The 19,874-nt window shown below is 41.3% G+C and overlaps 1 pseudogene; it reads right to left on the bottom strand.

The window, feature by feature from the left end:
* Positions 1 to 13,383: 13,383 nt before the first annotated feature.
* LOC110328405 lies at positions 13,384 to 17,042 on the bottom strand (annotated as a pseudogene).
* Positions 17,043 to 19,874: the final 2,832 nt, after the last annotated feature.

The following is a 19,874-nucleotide window of genomic DNA, read 5'->3' as shown; positions in this document are numbered from 1 at the left end:
GATACAGAAATGTGGTATATTTACACAGTGGAGTAATACTCAGCTATTAAAAACAATAACTTCATGAAATTCATAGTCAAATGGATAGAACTTGATAATATCATCCTGAGTGAGATAACTCAGCCACAAAAGAACACATGTGGCATGTACTCACTAATAAGTGGATATTAGCCCAAACATTTGGTACTTCGGTGGTAGTGTTGTTGTTGATGTCCTATCTGAAGTGAGTAGACATCTGTTCATGTCTCCCAATGAAAAGTTCCTGTAATCCCTTCACCTGCAATGCATGGTTGTATCATGCCAGAGTTGAGACCACTGAGGGATTTATGGTGTGGAGACAAGATCTCATACTCTACAGTATAAAATATTAGAGACTTGTGTGGAGACCAAGACCCTGTACTCTCAGAAGACTCTCCCCTTTCTTACCCTGAGTGCTGTGTAACAGTTTTCTCCAACATTGAAACATTCCATCCTGCAGGTAAGCTCCTTAAACAGGAACATAAACAACTCAAAATATCTCCAGGAAGTCACTGAAGTTGTCCAGATTCTCTAGACCTTTCTCTGCAAGAGTAAGCAATAAAAGCTAAGAGTCCCTCTCCGACCCAAGGAAGCTGAACTGCGAAGATTTTCAGACAAGCCAAGCTCACAAAGAAGAATCTGAGACCAGACCAGCTTCCTGGAAGAAAGAGACCAGCAGAGCTGCCTAGAAGAGCCTTGGATCAGAATCACTCGAAAAGGACACTCTCCAGCCTGTGGAGCTATGTCGTGTGCTCCAGGTTCCCAGCTTTGGTGATCTGTCACTCTTGCTGGGGTGGGCTTTAGTGATTGATGCAGCTGTCGGTGACTCATTTCTGTTTCTGTAAGTAATCCATAAGCCATATTCCTGTAAGTAACCCTCCCCCCTCAAAAAACCCAACTCATTTGGTTCACCAAAATGGACTTTATGCATTCTTTGGTATGTCATGGGATCCCTATCTGGGGTAAGTAGACATATGTTTAGGGTCTCCCTTGAAAGGGTTTTGTCACACAACAGATAGATGAATCAACTGTTATAAACCTTATCTGGAAGACAACCATCCATATAATAACGGTTTTGTAGGGTATTGTGGAGATTAAATGAAGTTATGAATCTTCCTTTTCAACATTTCATGTTTAATAACTTTCAGCCACTTTGTTTTGTGACTTTTTTGTTTTTGTTTTTTTGTTTAACTGTTTGTTTGTTTGTTTTTAGCATCTCATTAACCAGAGCCTGGACTACAGATGGTAACTGGTGAATTTTGAATGATCTGGCCACTCAAGGAACATCTCAGAAAACTGTTTACACTTAAAAAAGATGTTTAGAAAGAATATTCTATGATTCACTCTCATCGTACACTGTAACAGCTTACAGATTATACAGTGAGATGCAGTGACCTTGGAGTAAAAGGGGGCTCTGTTGTTGGAATACTTTGAAGTATGAGAAAGCCCCAGGGTGAGTCAATGGCCCTCGTGACACCATATGGTTCTCTACTGCTTTAAAGGCTGGGAATATTGAGGGGTGCCTTGGTGAGGAGGTAGTTAACCTAGCACAGTATGTTCTTGGCCCCATGAGAGCACTTGATGACTCTGGCCAAATATCCCCAATTACACAGGAGTGACTGGAAGTCAGAGAGAAAGATGTCTCCCTGAGCTTCTGTGGCCTCTATTATCTTAAGAGTTCTACTGGAACCAATAGGTAAGGTCACCTATACTTAATGCCTTACTACTTTAGAGTGGGGTTTGCTTTAATGATGTCTAGCTGCTTTTAGTGGTTATATTTTTAAATTTTATGTTTTATTGTATGTTTATAAGTGTTGTGTGTAGTGTTGTATGTGTAGTAGCTTAGATTGCATCACATTCCTGCCTGGTACTCAATGGAGGCCAAAAGAGAGTGTGAGACCCCCCTGAACTACAGTTACAGACAGCTGGGAGCCACTCTGTAGGTGTTAGGAACCAAGCAACAGTCCTCTGCAAGGTGAGCAAGAGCTCTTAACTGCTGAGCCATCTCTGCAGCCCTGTAACCCTGTAATGTTTATAAATCCTCACCATTGCACTATATCTTGGTTTAAAACACGGCACATCTGACTTCCTTTTATAGTTTCAGTCTGTTCCTACAACACCCATCGGCCAGCTTGTCGGTGTGTATACCTGTTTCTGCACTGACATCCAGTAGATGGTGAAACCTCTGTTTTATATGTGCAGGAGGCAAAGGTTTCATTACGTTCAAGATTTGTGTTCTGTGCCTTTCCCTAGTCATATATATTGGGGGCGTGGGAGAATCTGCATTCTTTATGAGTCTGGCCCTAACGTTCTGTAGATTTCAATTATTCTGAGAGTCTGGTTCTGCCTCAAAAATGTCTCTTTCCTCCCTCCCCTCCGAAATATGGAGCCTAAAATGAAAAGCTGCTAGGTTGTTCATATACTGTGCTTTGAGGAACAGCTTTTCACAGATGGAAGGACATAAAAATGATGGGCTGTTATCTTGTAAGCTGAAATTCTACTCTCTGAATTCATGAAATATTGATATTAAATCAAGCTGTACCTGGTCTTTCCCCATGTGGAGCCTTCCAAGTTCTTGACCTCTGTTCTGTTGCTGTTTCATTTTAGCCAGAATTCCAGTGGCAGGGTGAGGACTGTGTGTGTGTGGAGGGGGGAAGGGAGCACACAGATGCTGATGAAAGACATATCACAGATGTATTAGCATGCTTATATAATTTGGTAACTTAGAGTTGATAGAGAATGCCGAAAGTGCCATAATAACTTGGTCAGACAAAAAAAAAATTAGTCAATGTGAAATGTTCACTCCTTTTGCCAGTGACCCCGGTGGAGACTGGCAGACACTATCTATAATAAGCATAAGCAATAACATCTATACAATATTCAAACTGGACAGACAATGAGCTTTGTTCACTGTGATGATAAGCCAAGCCAAAGCTTTTCATGGCCCCAACATTTTATGTCTCACTCATGTACAGATGAACTGTCCACTCCCAATCATCTGGGGACTCCCTGGGCCCCTTTCATCCTGTGGCAGCTTCCCAGGCTGACATGGGCCTCTGTATCAATTAGTGTGAAGAAAGAGCAACATGGATCTGGGGTATGTCTCGACGGCTTTTGACTGGCATGTGGGTCCCTGTGGTTTTGGTCTCCATCATGAAGAAGAAGGATGAGAAACAGAAAGAGGATGAGGTGGGAAAGGAAAAAATGGGGGGAAAAATCTATTATATGAAACTTGAATGCATGTGGCCTAGAAATGCTTTTCCTCTCTTCTGCAATGCTCAATCACTAGAACTGAAAGCATCCAGATAGACCTAAATACACAGCAGTCTGGGAAATGTCTGAGTTTTTACAGCCAAAGAAAAACTCTCGTTGGCTGTTTAGCAGTCCTTCCCCAAGCTAACAGACTCTAAATAAGTTTCTTCTATATTGTCCTATAGAGGTAATCATTCAAGTTCACAGAACACATTAGTTATTGGGGTGCCATCTTTTCCATGTAAAAGACAAAACCACCACAAAGCAGAACCAAAACAATGACAGCCTTGATTTTTAAAAATTACACATAAATATGTTATTTGTTTGTGGGAAAGATATATAATAGGATACATGTGAGGGATAAGGCTGTGCTGGGTTCTCTCCTTTAACCATATTGGTTCTGGGAATGGAACTTGGGTCACCAGTCTTAGAGGCAGGTGCCTTATCTGCTGAGCCATGTTGCCAACCCCCCTCCCCCGACAACTATCATTTTTGTTCTATCTTGAAGATGTAATGCGACTTTTCATTTCATGTAATTATCTTTTCACCCTCCTTAGCAATAGTTTAGTAAAGGCAAGACATGTACCCTTGAGAACATGTTGGGTAAATTCCTGAAAGATTTGAATTTTACTCTCCTGTTTCTCAAATGAGATGAAAGTTATTTCTTCATCACTAACTGAAGAAAGTTATTTCTTCCCATGTGAAGGTTTCTAGAAAAGGACCCTGTCCAGTGCTTGGTCTACTGTGAATACTCAGTAAATACTAACCCAGCCTTCCCTGTAGGATATCATTAACCAGAACTTCTCTTTTATTGCTCACACCAGAGATGTATCCATTAAGATGCCAATTCTACCTCAAGGTTCTGGTTCCTGTAGCTTTCTTCTCAATCATTCAGCAGCTCCACATTTTAGGGTATGCACATATAACAGAATGAAGATTGTGCATAGATTCCAGCTTCCCTTCCCCACCCTTGTTCCAAGGCCTTGGGCCTTCTCTCTAATCACCGAAAGGGAACAAATCACAAGACATATGGATCAATGTAAACCCAGTAACATTACTCAGCAAGCAAACCAACGCACATGTACTGTGAAGCTGTCAAATGTGAGTTCCATGCCAGGGGCTTGTCAAATATTGTTCACCTAAGCCTAACAATAACTTTTGAGACTCATATTTTATCCCCATTGTACACACACACACACACACACACACACACACACACACACACCTGAACTTTTAAACATTATTTTCTAACTTGGCATAGACAGGAAAGAAAAGACAGCCACCAAACAGAGATCCATCAGTCTTCAAAGCACAGACTTATAAACACCACAAGATCTGCTTTCATTGTATATGGCTGGTCTTTGGTTCTTCATGTCTGGCAAAAGAGCTGAAGGAACCAGGATGCAGAAAGAATCTAGAGAAGAGAGGCAAGATTCTGGAATGCTACTCACATAAAAAAATTGCTTAGTAGTTGGTAACTACTGTGATTTTCAGAATGCCTTAAAAGGTAACAATCATTGCATCTCCATTTTAATGATACTACCAAGGTGCAGAGTCCCCATTATGGGAATAAAGTCTTGTGAGTTTTAGGAGTTAGTTCTGTCAACACCTAATACATAATTTACATGAAATTTCTCTAATGGCTCCTATAGTCTCAACCACCAAGAGGAGACAATTTTATTTCATATTTTCACGTTTAATTAATTGATTAGTTAATTAATTTTGGTTTGGGGTGACATGTGTGCCATGTGGAGGTCAGAGGACATCTTGTTGGAGTGGCTTTTCTCCTTTGAAGATGGAGATTCCAGCGATCCATTGTATGTTGTCAGGATTGGCAGCAATTGCTTGCTAAGCTTTCTTATCCACTCCAACTTGGTTTTCTAAGGTCATTTTTGCAACCACATTGTATTTGTATAAGATTTAGAATGTGTATATAAAGTTTATATATCTCTATCTTCAAAACTGAACGTTAAAACCAGTCTTTCACATACTCTTTGAAGTGTGTTAGCAAAATGGAAAACTAGTATGTTCGGGATGACATTCATAATGGAAACTCTGTGAAATCTACCAGAGTGACCCTAGTGAAGTCTCCTAGTAGTAGGGGATATGGAGCCCCAACTGGCCATCTTCCATAACCAAGCAAGACTCCCAACTGTGGGACTGGGACATCAACCCAGCACTAAAACCTTTGATCTGCAATATACCATGCCTGCAAGATGTTCCAGGGTAATGGTGGCACAGAACTTGTGGAGGTGACCAACCAGTGATTAGTCTTACTTGAGGTCCACACCATGAGCAAGGGCCCATGCCTGACATTGGAGGGGTGGCCAGGAACCAGAAGCTAGTCAGCTCAAAGACCCAGTATGAATCCAAATACACCTTGCAAAATGTCAATAAAATGATTCCTAATGATATTCTTCTATATTCATAGATTTATGCTTAGCCCAGTTGTCATCAGAGAGGCAACTGATAGGAGCAGATGCAGAGACCCACAGCCAAAGATGAGGTAAAGCCAGAAGAACTTCTCAGGAGGGGGTACAGGGGTGAGGAGCAAATGAGATTGAAGATGCTATAAGAACATGCCCTGCAGAAACAACTAAGGGATCATGTTTCACAGAGACTGAAAATAAAACAATCACAGACCTTGTATGGATCTGATCTAGATCTTTTGTATATATATTATGGTTGTTTTGCATGATGTTCTTGTAGGACTCTTAACAAGTAGGAGTAAAGAGTATCTCTGACTCTTTTGCCTGTGCTTGGCATCCTTTTATTCCTTCTGGGTTACCTCATCTAGCCTTGATATGACAAATTGTGCCTGATATTAATGTAATATGTTATGGCCATGTTCAGTTGATATCCTTGGGAGGCCTGCTTTTTTTTTAAAGAGAAACAGAAGAAGAATGGATCTAGGGAAGAAGGGAAGTGGGGTAGGAGGAGTGCAGGGATGCAATGTATGTAAAGGATAAAAACAGCAGATGCTGGTGAGGATGTGGAGAAAGAGGAACATTCCTCCATTTTTGGTGGGATTGCAGGCTGGTACAACCACTCTGGAAATCAGTTTGGTGGTTCCTCAGAAAATTGGACATAGTACTACCTGAGGACCCAGCTATACCACTCCTGGGCATATATCCAGAAGATGCTCCAACATGTAATAAGGACACATGCTCTACTATGTTCATAGCAGCCTTATTTATAATAGCCAGAAACTGAAAAGAACCACAATGTCCCTCAGCAGAGGAAATGATACAGAAAATGTGGTTCATTTACACAATGGAATATTACTCAGCTATTAAAATCAATGAATTCATGAAGTTCTTAGGCAAATGGATGGAACTAGAAAATATCATCTAGTTAACCCAATCACAAAAGAACACACATGGTATGCACTCACTGATAAGTGGATATTAGCTTGAAAGTGTGGAATACCCAAGATAAAATTCACAGACCACATGAAGCTCAAGAAGAAGGAAGACCACAGTGTGGATACTTCGGTCCTTAGGAGGATCAAAATACCCATGGGAGGAGATACAGAGACAATGTTTGGAGTAGAAAGTGAAGGAAAGGCCATCCTATGACTGTCTTACCTAGGGATCCATCCCATATACAATTACCAAACCCAAACACTATTGTGGATGCCAACAAGTTCTTGTTGATAGGAGCCTGATATAGCTGTCTCCTGAGAGACTCTGTCAGTGCATGACGAATACAGAGGTGAATGCACACAGCCATCCATTGGACTGAGCACAGAGTCTCCAATGGAGGAGCTAAAGAAAGGACCCAAGGAGCCGAAAGGGTTTGCAGCTCCATAGGAGGAGCAACAATATGAACCAACCAGTACCCCCAGTGCTCCCAGGGACTAATCACCAACCAAAGAGTACATATGGAGGGACTCAAGGCTCCAGCTGCATATGTAGCAGAGGATGGCCTTGTAGGAAATAAGTGAGAGTCCCTTGGTCTTGTGAAGGTTTAATGCCCCAGTGTAGGGGAATGCCAGGACAGGGAAGCAGGAGTGGGTGGGTTAGTGAGCAGGGGGAGGGGGGATGGGATAGGGAATTTTAGGAGGGGAAATGAGGAAAGGGGATAAAATTTGAAATGTAAATAAAGAAAACATCTAATAAAAAATTCAATAAATATACACCTAGCAGTTTGTCAGTTTTTGTCAACACAAACTAGCGCCACCTGGGAAAAGGAAAACTCAAGAAAATATCTCCATCAGATTGACCTCTAGGCAACTCTGTTGCACTTTTTCTTCATTCATGATTGATGTGGGAGGGCACCATGTACTGTGGGCCATGCCACCCCTGGGCATATGGTTCTGGTTTTATAAGAAGGCGGGCCGAGCCAGCTGTGAGGTGAGAGCCAGTAAGCAGGTTACTCCATGGCTCTGTTCAGTGCTTGCCTTGAGCTCCTGCCCTGATGTCCCCTCATGACAGACTCCAACTGTAAATTACAATAAGCCCTTCCTCTTCTCACTGCTCTTAGTCATGGCGACAGAAAGCAAATGAGGACAACACATGGTAAAGAGAGGGAAGTTTCTTGTTGAAAATGACAATTTTTCTGGATATTGGTCCTTAAAAGTATTTCTAAATGTCACATTAATTTAACAGAAGTGGGTAAAACACTCCAGAATTTTCAGCTTCTGTTCTTGGGCGAGGCAAGATGAGCTAATCGACTGCACCCAGATGACCCTTCAGCAGAAAAGGTATTTTTGACAGGTGTACCCCGCCCTCCCAAAAAGACACAGGGAAGTATTTCATGAGGGCCTGAGAAGGGCAAGTGTAAGGAAAATTCTTCATCAAGAAACTGTATGTGTTCCACGTGAGGATGGCTTCATTTAATATGGATAAGCATCCCAATTATAGATTTAAACAAAAAGCAAAACATTGTTTATTCTTCAGTTTTAAAAAAAGTTGTTTAACCAATGGGTGGAAAAACATACTGTAAATTACATAGCAGTCAGTTAGTGGAAAAAAACAAACAAACAAACAAACAAACAAAAAATGATTGTGATGAAGTAAAGCCACAAAGCATCTAAGTTCTTGGCCTAAAATCTCTCTCTGAGTACAGTGGTAACAAACTATTGATAGAAGGTAGGGTCTTCTGGGTTCATTGTAATTCTACAGTTATCAGTTTCATGCAAAGCAAGTGAAGCAGTGTGCTGAAGATGCCCTGGAGTACAGCTTTCTGATTTTGAGCACCACCTTCAGTCTCCTGCATCTTCCCACACACTGCCTTTCCACCTCACCTGCTGCCTGTGGCTGTCAATCATTCTGCTCCCAGCGTTCTGACAGGCCAACAGCTTGCTGCTTACTGACTGTGGTGGGTGAGTTTGGAAGACGGGTGGCCACACAAAGAGAGTTGCAGAGGGAGAACCCCGTGCTGGACGAGGTCCTCGAAAGCCGTAAGAAAAGACAGATTGTGCACGATCGGTCATAAATTGTCACACTATGCCAGTGATCTCATTTTAGTGATATTTGTTATTGAAAGAAATATGGATAACAACTTGTCCTGAAAATCACTTCATGATGTCCTAGTAAACAATATCAATCCATCCTAGCCTTTGAGTATTTTATGCTGCTTTTAAACGTTAGCAAACATACACAGGCCCCCTTAATGTTTTCTGAGAAAACATGAACTACAAATGAGAAATCGTTATATCTCCTCAAAAAAATTTCCCCCTTTTGTGGTGAAGAATAGTGTTTGCAAAGTTATTTTTATTTTGCATGTACACTGTAGTGTTCAACATTTTAATTGCCACTTCCTCAATAAAATTATTGGAAATCTTCCATCTTGCCATTAGCACTCACAAAATAACTGTTAACAATATGTTATCCAGACACAGAAACTTTGTAATTAATGTTGGAATGGTCTTCAAAGTCTGGTGACTAAAATATATCCTATAAAAATTACTGGACTTCATTCAATGCTGCTCTGCTGTTTTAAAGTTCAGTGAATGTGTTGAGGGGAGATATTTGGCACACTAAGTTAGGCAGTCTGGCAGCAAGACCTGGGACGTTGGACAGCTTGATGTCTGTTGCATGGTAAATGTACAAAAGGAGCTCGTACCCTCAGCACAGCCCCTGAAAGGCCAAAGAACTGACCAAATGCAACTCCCAGTGGGGTTCTGAGTAGTCATTCGGGTCTATATTCCCACCTTGTCAGTTGATGAGGTGCTGGGGCAGGTTCCATTTAGGCAATAAAACACAACAGACTGTGTGTATATCTGGGTGATTATAGCATAACTCAGATTATGTTATAAGTCACGAGGCTGAAGGCCAAGTGTCTCAACTCCATGAGAAGTGCAATATTGGCCCTGAAACACACTGCCTGAAGTGTCTTATTGCTGTCAAGAAATGGAATTTCTACAGTACATTAAGAAAAGGAAAACACTTAGCACAGTGGATTTAAAATAACCATGGCTATGACATCACTGACAGCTAATCAAAACTCTAATTGCAACCAGAGTTCCGAGGCTATTGTATAAAAGGTCTTAACAGACACAGGCAAGGGTAGAGAGAAGAACAATGTCTATGTCACAAGAAGTGCTTCAGTAGCACAGGACCCCAAAACAGGATTGGAGTGGGCAGAAGACTTCAGTCTCAGTGCTGTTAGTATCTTTGTACTAGCCCACCTTGAATGGTTAAACCAAGGAAAAGCTGAACGAACACCATTCAAATATTTCTCCTGCCTCTGTCACCATTTTTGTTTTCATGCCATTAAATACTTTAAATTACTAAAATATGAGATAGTATACATAAAAACCTGAATATCCAATTCAAATGTCCTGGAAGAGTTGAGAGCTAATAACGAACTAAAAAAATAATAATAATAATTTGGGGGTCACATGTTGTACACGATCCATGCAAAGAATTTCCAGTGACATTAAGCTGAAGTGGTCCAAAATGATTGAAGACAGCATGCCGTCATAAGAACACGGTGGAGATTTTACATCTGAATCTACCTAACACCACAAGGCGGAACATGCATTTCAAGGTCCAGTTAATAGCCTCAATAAATTTAGCCAGCACAAAGCACATGAAAGGGAAGTAGGTTCAGAGGGTGGCATGGGAAAGCACATGACATCCCCATGAATGAAAGCAGAATGAATGCTGTCTCAGGAGGCAGAGGATTTGACTCTAATATTTTCTGGGTCAGCATGGATAAGTATTTAATTTGTGAGGACTTTAATTTCCCTTAGGCAAGCTCCTCCGGATGAACTCTGGCTTACAGGCACTGCTGCCTTGGACCAAAATGAAGGTCCTCTATTTTGTTTCCTGACAGTTCACTGGCAGTGCCAGAAAGAGGGGAGCTAGAACTAGGTAATGTTGACTCGTACAGAGTATGGAACATACTTGTGTGTTTGGAAAGAGAAGCCCTGAGTGGTAACCTCACACAGAAGGAGTTTCCAATGCACTCTTCTATGGCAGTTGAGCAACAAGCTCTCCAGATGCTTTTGACCAGTGAACACAGTTTCGTACCATAGAAGACCAGACACATTCAAGTCCAGAGCAACCACCACCCAAAAATTCTTCCTCCATTTAGTAAACATTTTTACCAATGCCATACACTCAGAGGTAGTAATTATACCTTATCTTTGAATAAATATTTCTAGTCACTTTATTTATATATAATTCTAATAATCTTTATGAGCATTTGAATAGTGATCTTTATTTATCTGTACTTTAATATCTCCATTCACTTTATTTCCAATTGTTTTTGATCTATTAACTGTGTTCTTTTGGGACAATAAAAATGTTTAGTGGGCAAACTATTGGAATTAAATATAAATGAAATGTTAGTTCTTTAAGAAACTTAATACTTTTATTCTTATGAGAAAGTCATGTTAATATGTCAACGAATTATATATCAGAAATTTAAATTTTAGTTTTGCATAGTCCAGACCTTAAAGATGGCTACTTGTCATTTTGGTTGAATGGCTTCTGAAGTTTAATGTGTTCTTGGATATAACCAAAAGAAGTCACATTTCCAATTTTATGTTAATTTATAATCCTATAATAGGCTTTTAATCAATGATTCCTAGTAATTATGATAATGTTTCCATAGATAATGATAAAGCAAAAACAGATTAAAATGTACTAAGTTAATGACTTCAGAACTAAAATATGCTCATATTCTCTTAAGTTAGCAACTGAACAGTTAAAAAGCCCACTGGTATTACTATTGAGATGGTGTGGTGCCTCTTCCAAATGAATCATCACACAGGAAAACAGGTGCTGGGAAGGCTTCAGCAGATGGCAAAGACCTAGTCAAGACCACGAACAAATGACTTTCTTGCTCTTTAGGCTAACAAGTACATACAAAGCTGCTTCCAAAGTACATGCTGCAGAGCAAAAGGAGAGGACAGACGAAAAGACAGTGTGGAAGGGAAGACGGGCTCAGACTACATTATATGTGTGAGAATACCAAAGGAAAAATTATAGCTAAGACTGTGAGATATTTAATTGGTTAAACATGAAATGTTAAGTATGATTTCAACCACTTCCTATATTTTGCATAATGTAAAACCAGATAAGAGCCAGTACAAATTGCTCTTCTGAAAGAGTCAAACACAACTTTAAAAAAGAAAAGGAGAAAAGCTGGAAAGATTGGAATCAAGTTTTGAAGAAAGAAAAGAAAACTTCAAAGAACCCACCCATGAAGATATCACTGGCTTGAAGTGTTAGGGTGATAGACACTTTCACAGTCCAATAGGTCTCTCCAGATATGTGCCTTCTCAAAACCAGTGGTGGTGACCGCTTGGAGAAATCAATCTTTGAAGGTGCAACCAAGTTAAGATGAGGTCATGTTAGAGGAAAGCAGATCCTGCATCAAGTATGAGCATCCTTTTAAGAACAAGGGAATTTGGCCTGGTGTTGCAGAACACTCTCCCTTACCCCCACCCCCAACCCCACCCCCCAAATTTTAAAAATCTTTACTTTGAAAGAATGATCAAAAGAAGACAGGTACCCAGAACAATGGCATTGGAGGAAATACAGTAAGTACTCTCCCCACACCTAACCCCCGCTCCATTTCCCATCCCTGGCGCAACAATATTAAAATTGGCAAAGCACAGTTAACGAAGAGAAACCGCAGAACGTAACTGCGAAAGGAAATTTTCATACTGCTCAACCCAACTAACCCAAGTCAAATGTCCCTTCCCCAGCTAAACTCCACCCACTGGAATGCTGAAGAGATGTAAAATAGACACTTGCAGTGGGTATTTTGGACTTGGTTAACATTTAGTAAAGTTTGGTGAGCAATCAACAGAGAATTCTTCCCGACAGATAAACACTGGCCATAGCTTCTCCATCCAATTGCAGGTTTCAGAACATCGATAGGGCTGGAGATTGAAACTTGTAACACGACCAATCCCTGGTCTCTCTGGAAACAGTGGGGAACCTGCCAGAGCCTGATTGGCTACTTAGAATGGTAAGAGTGGGGCAACTTTGTGCTTAAGACAAAATTTGAAGGTGTCTAGTAAAAGGTGACTAATAGAATTTCAAACTGTTAGCCAAAGAGCTCAGTAGTTTGAGATCAGACAAAGGCAAAGAAGACCCCTCCCACTGCATTGCTTGAAGAATCAGACTGTTTATCAGCTGCATACATCCCTTGTTTTAATTAAACTCAATGTTGAGTGTTTAAAACCTCAAAGTTGAACAAGAGGCTAATTCAATCGAAGAAACTCCTAAAACTATGAGTTTATGTTTACAGCTTAATCCAGAGAAGTATTCTCGCCCTCCACAGGAATAGGTTACTTATCAATTTATAAAGGGAAGGTGACCTCTTCAGGATTAGGTGCAGATCAGAGCCTCTTCTACACGAGTGTGTACACCCAAACACATGGCAGTTAAAAACATTCTCCCACACATAATCTCACAACCACATGCTTGTTGGAGTCCATCTCACAAATACACCTCAATAGTAGCCATATACATGTACACCCAGCAAAATGCTGCTCCAGAGTGATTACAGGTGGTGCACAAATGTCAACGTGGACAGGTCATTTTAGGGTATGGACGTACACAGCCAATTAACTTGCAGATTGTATTCTTTCTTTCCCCCAAAAATAAATAAATCAAATGAAAGCATACACTGATGTCATCTTCGGTGTCAAGGAGGTAACGGCCTAGAGAGTCTGCTTTCTGCACTTTCAATTTTCTTTGATACCTTTGCTTTGCTCTGTGGGGTCTTCTCATGTAAGTAGGGTTGCTCCTCTGCATTCTCAGGCAGGACCTTTTTCTCAGAAGACCCATTTTCAGGCTTGTGGGCAATCAACAGGTGACGGGTGAGTAGGAACCCGAACTCCAGAGCATGGACGGAACATTTGAGAGGATCACCAACCAGCTGGTGAGAAAAAGGCACAGCCAACACCATTGAGAGAAGGAAGAAATTAGCCATCTTTTTGGGATGTCCAGGTACCAGGGTCATGCCAATGCCACAGGTCACTTCAAGAGCACCAATGCTTTTCTGAAGGAGAATGAAATTGATGCCCATTTTCTTCAGCAGAGGAAGAGCTCTGACACGCCTCTTGTAAGCATGTTTTATTATAGTGTAGGGACCATTGCTGAGCCTGGGGGGATCAACTTGATAGTCCCCATGAAAACAAAGAAGAGTCCTAGACCACGGAGAAGGTCATGATGGTTATAGTTCCTGGGAATGCCCTGGAGTCACCAAGGCAGGTCCCAACGAATCCTGCTTTTCTCAGCCTGGCTGTCAAGGTGCAGGCAATTAGCACAGGGAAAGCTAGAGGCACATGTGGAGGCAGCAGCAGAGTGACAAAGAGGTGTAAAGCACACATTTAACACCAGCACTCAGGAGGTAGGGATAGAGGCAGAGGCAGGTGGATTGCTGTAAGTTCAAGACCAGCTACTACAGGGTTATTTCCCAGCCAGCCAAAGAATGAGACCTTGTTAGTAAAAGAAACAAGGAAAAAATCTGAGCACAGGAAGAAGAAAGGCACCTATAGATGGAGGCAGAGGTTTGTGTGTGTGTGTGTGTGTGTGTGTGTGTGTGTGTGTGTATGTACTCACATGAGTTGTCAACATAAGCTATTGTCAGTTGGAAGTGGTAAAGGATTCCCTCTCACACTAGGAACTTCAGGGAGAACATTGCTGTCCTGACCTTGGGGGTTTTGTTTGTATGTTTAGTTCTTTTTGGTGGTGGTGGTGGTGGTGGTGGTGGTGGTGGTGTGTGTGTGTGTGTGTGTGTGTGTTGACTCCTAACCTTAGAACCGACAATACATTCCTGTGATTTAAAGCCATGTATCTTATAGCACTTTGCTACAGCCCCAGGAAGGTGATAAACAGATGCTTCTGGTACATAGAAGAACTGATGCTCTGCATGAGGAGATGGCTTAGTCTGCTCATACTAACGTTATTTTTCCCATTTACATAGCAAAATAATACTGTTTATCCCCTCATAGCAACATGGCCCTTAGGGTGCATTGGAAATGGAGAGTAAAGTGAGGGTCTTGCAAACACAAGAACTGAAATTTAGATCCCTAGAAACCATCCATAAAGCTGGGCACAATTGCATATGCCTGTAATCCCAGCCATGTGGGGGTGGGTGCCAGAGACAGGCAGACACCTGGCAGCTAGCCGGGCCCCACATGGGGAAGATCCAGATGAGCAGGCAAATCTGTCTCAAACAACAGATGCAAAGTGCCCGAGTACCCAGACCCAGGGTGTTCTCTCTTCTCTGACTCCCACATGGATGCCACGTATAAACACTCTTAGGCACGTGTGCACCCCTACACATGTGAACATTCACACATGCACACATGTGTGTGCATGCCGACACATGCCAAAATGAAACATGTATTTGGAATTCATGGGCATACTCTACTTCTGCTTTCTCTCTATTCTTCTCATGACCATAATTATGTGGAAAATGGAGTGTGAGGTTATGGACAGACTTACAGATAACGGAGCAGGCGATTTCTCTGTGCTATGGGCGTCTATGGAGATAAAATCTGCAATCCAGCCTCATTAGAACTATTATCTCCAGAATGACCACATAAACGAAAGCCTCCAAGTCACATGAATGTGATTACACAGATAATGTGGTTCAATTGCTGCATCCTTTATCTTGATGTATTGCCCTCTGTTTGCTGCCATCTATTATACATTCAATAATTGCAAACCACTAGGGATGAGGTAGCTTTGCCTCTTCAAGTTGTAGTAGTGCCGTTTTACATGCTTAGAGAATATTTCCTCTTCCTCATGCTGCTGATTGGACTTTCCTTCTCCAAATTAATTTAATTTGTATCAAGGGATGCATAAATAGGAAGAGCCCTAATCTTTGGTTTATGAATATGCTCAATAGTAATGACTACACTTTGCTGTTATCGACCACAGGAATATTGGCAAAGGTGGTTTTTACCATATGTTAATAAATAAGTCTTGTGGGACTTTGGTTATACTTAAATGTTGCCCTGGATCTCGATTTTAGGGGAGGTTTTAGTCAAAAGCCCATTTCTTGGCATTCTTTTTTTCTGTCCCAGTGGCTTGGTCCTCAGTAGAGACTAATCATAATAACAGGAATAAGAATGGTAGCTAACAGTCATCGAGTAAGCGCTGTGTGCCAGTCCCTGTGCTAATAATTTTCCCTATTTTGCCACCTGGCCATCACAAGGATTCTGATGCAGGTGCTGTTATTGTCCCTGTTCTATAAATGAGAGAGAGAGCAGATTTAAAGTTGAAAGATGATTGTGTCAAGTGGAAAGAGATAAGAACTTTAAATGAATAGAGGTTAACGAAGAGGCAGTTTACAGTTATGAGTAAGGTTAAGAGAATCTAGCTCAGTGGTGAAGGGTTAACATTATCAGGAGGCTTTTATTGTTTTAGTAGGGCCAACCCCAACTGAAACCTTGCACACAAAGACACAGCTATGGCCAAACCATAGCTTGGCAGACAGGTACTCGAGAGGTTAAATTGCCTAACCTCTCTCCTCCTGCTCTTGGATCTCGTGAAGCATCTTCCCTTGGCTGAACGCAGCTTTAAAACAAAAAAAAGAATTACATGGAGTAAGGGAACTTGGTGGTCCAGTCCCTAGCAGGCAAGTTCCATTCACAGCAGGATAGAAAAGAGTGTGTGTATGTGTGGTATGTGCATAGATCTGAAAGAGTAAATGATGGTCAACCCAGGACATGCACTACTTTTTAATGAGTGTAACCAAACCAAAATATTCATCTGGCCAGAGCTTGTGCTTCTAATCACTTTTCTATTCACTGCAAAGGATGGAGATTCCAATAAAGCAGTCAATGAGGATGAAGGGGGGCTCTTTTCACTTCTCCACCTTTCTAGAAACCTACCCACAGCCTCTTCGCTCCAGCTGAATTGATCTTTGCAGCTGCTCCTCTGATGTTCACAGAGAAGGTTTCTGCAGAAACGAAGACATGAACATCCTTACCCCACTAGAATGTAAGCTCTACTAGCATGGAGATTTTAATTCAGGTATGCACTGGGATAGCCCTAGAAATATCTGTTGGACCAAAAGCAGGTAGCTACATTCTAAAGCAAATCTACTGCAACAAAAGTGAACAATGAATTATCCAAACACTGTGTTCGACTTTCTTATTTCTCTTCCCTCATTTCTTTGTTCTTTGTAGTTGTGAAGCAGTGCTGGTTTGTTTGTTTGTTTGTTTGTTGTTTATCTTTAGACAGGCTCTCCTGCTATCCAGGATCCCCCTTTAGCTGTGGATGACCTTGAACCCTTGATCCTTCTGCCTGTCCCGCCTGAGTGCTGGACTTACAGGCATTCATCGCCATGCTCCCTCCCTTTTCTGCAGCTCTGGGGAATAAACCCAAGGCATTATGTATGCGATGTGATTACTCTACCAACTATCAGACAATTGTTTTTAAAGATAGGGAATCTGAGGACAACTGCACTGTGTTTTGTGCAAAGAGCTTTACGGACATTGTCATACTAGACTCTTATCAGACTTTTCTCTGAGTTCATAAGTAGTCTCATTTTAGTTTTATTGATAAGAAACTGACATTAGGACCTGAGTATATCTGACGTCAAACTAGCATTTAAACCATTTTCCCTATACTGCATGGCTAGCTTTGATTTTTCACTGTAACATTTAAAAGTCCCAACTCAGTTGGCAACGCCTGCCCCCCCCCCCCCATGCACTGCCAGGCCTTCGTGTCCACCTTCTCTGATTCAACAACCACCTCCAACTTCAGCAGCCATTCCTGAGCCAGCTCCAACTCTGCTGAAGTCAGGGCAGTGTCAGTCCTATGACAGCACCAAGCTTGAGGCTCTTTCCCACCATGCTCTCCCTTCATCTGCATTCCACCAAACAGCTAATATCTATCCTATCCCTCCAGGCTCTCAGCATCCTCATCCACCTATGACCTGCATCTGATAGAGATATTCACCCAAGGAGAAAATATTTTATGATGCTAGCTGTAGAAAAAAAAAAACCAACTGAGATTGTGAAATGAAATATGAGATAGGGTACCTGAATGGATGATCTTGAAGATCTTTGTTCTACAGTTTCCTGGGACAGTCAGAGCTGCTTCCTTTTGAAGCATAACTCCTGTAGGCATAACTCCATCTTACTAGAAAGAGCTAAGAGGTTGTTTGGGGGTTACATGGGGGCAGCATCCCCTATGTAGAAGAGTATATGAGTAAGTCTCTTTGACTGATTCTGTCACTATCTCATTGAAGTCTTCCTCTTGTCAACTTGGGTATGCATCCAGATTTGTACTGTCTGTAGTCCCCAAATCCTTTGCCAAGCCCCTTACCCTCAGCCTCAGCTAACCTGCATCCAAAAGCACTGTATCCTAACGCCTGAGTATAGTGGAACAAGATCTCAGCTGTCCAATTTCAACCACACTGACTTCAGTGAGGTTTGGACTCTAGCTATGGGCAGAAAACCTCTCTTCCAAGATGTTTCTTCTTTGGAATTTTCTCAGCCCAAAAGTTCCACTTTTGAATATATTTTACATTTTTATAGTTAATTCTCCATCAGAGTTTAATAATCCTTTATATTAAAACCTTCTCCTTTATTACACTGTCGTTTCTATTTCCTGACTGGACCCAAACTGATAAAAGCTATTTGATCAAAGAAACTAGAATATAAGATTAAATAAGCAAATATATAATTTTTGGCTTATGGATTATTTCTCTTTGTACTATATTGAACACCCTGGCAAGGATCCCCAAGGGATACTGAAACTATGACAGCAGCCCTTGGAAGCTTGAGTAAAACTTTAGAGAGCCCCAAGAAGAGCACAAATTCCTCAGGTTGCCCTGGCTACTGGTCAAGGAAAGTGAGACTGTGAGATACTCAGATGGATACATTGTGATTTCAAGAGAGTGTTCTCTGTAGCTATCCTGGAGAACAGAGAAGCATCCGAGGTCATTAGGAACATATTCGTGAGAGGGACATGAGCCACTATGAAGAATTTCATAATGGTTCTTCTCTGAATGCCAGTGCTGACTGTACTCAAAGCAATCACTAAATTAGTCATTCATACTCATAGAAGACTGAGTCTCAAAGTAACAGGGATTAGGTAGCTGCTCTTAACGGTCAGATGTCAGGATTCTGCAATTGCTTTAACAACTTGCAATGATGCAAAGGTACCAAAGGGCCTTCACGCACATGATATTGTAAAGACAGCTGAAGGGTCCCATAGACCTTCACTCCTCAAAAATCACAGGTTATTGTCAAGGTGATGGGTTACTTTCCACAGTCTGATATTAATAAAACCCTGTGGATGAAGATAGTATTTATTTATGTCATCAAACATTGAGAAATCAATCTAGTACCCAACTAGAAGCTTCATCTCTATTTACCAGTTAGTGTTCATGAATCTGGAAGGCATTCTGAATGCCACTAGGGAAGAAAAGTATATAAATATCACCCAGATTCAAACTCTGTGATATACAATAGTGACCTGCCTGCAAAATACACAGGTATAGTGGCACAATATGGGAATAGTCAACCACATTTTGCTTGTACTTAAGGCTCATTCCATGAGGTGGAATCCATACCTGGCACTAATAAAATGGCCAAGAACCCAAGAATAGATAGGTCACAGGCCCTAGGTCATAAACCAGTACTATTATACTGTTAAATAAACACAGTAATAAAATGACTCCCAATGACATATTGCTGTATCCATAGATCAATGAACCACTCAATCCTCATCCAAAAAGCTTCTTTTTAGTACATGGTAATTAACACAGAGATTCACAAGTGAACAATGTGCAGAGAGTTAATACTTTGAACCATTCCGGTTCTAAGTCTTTACCAAACCCTTTGCTTGGGAATCAGTGTGAAAGAGGAGGTGGAAAGATTACCAGAGCTAAACGTAAAGACTGACTCTAAGGACACAATGTTTTCTAGGCACAACAGTAGTAGTGCACATATGAACTGACAGAGACTGTGACAGCAGGCACAGAACTTGTACAGGTTCAAAGCAGACAATGTCTCAACACTGAGAAGGAGAGGCAGACACAAAGTCCCATCCCAACCAACAAACTATTAGCAGTCCATGCTTGTTGGGAAAGGGAAAGCCAGTTTTCTCCAATGAAGTTTCACTGCCTGCATCTACCACACTTCTGGGCAAGACATATGCCAAAAGAAT

Source organism: Mus pahari, chromosome 10 (assembly GCF_900095145.1).
Source record: "Mus pahari chromosome 10, PAHARI_EIJ_v1.1, whole genome shotgun sequence".
Taxonomy (NCBI): domain Eukaryota; kingdom Metazoa; phylum Chordata; class Mammalia; order Rodentia; family Muridae; genus Mus; species Mus pahari.
The sequence above is the reverse complement of the archived record's forward strand: the minus strand, read 5'-3'. Positions and strand labels throughout refer to the sequence as shown.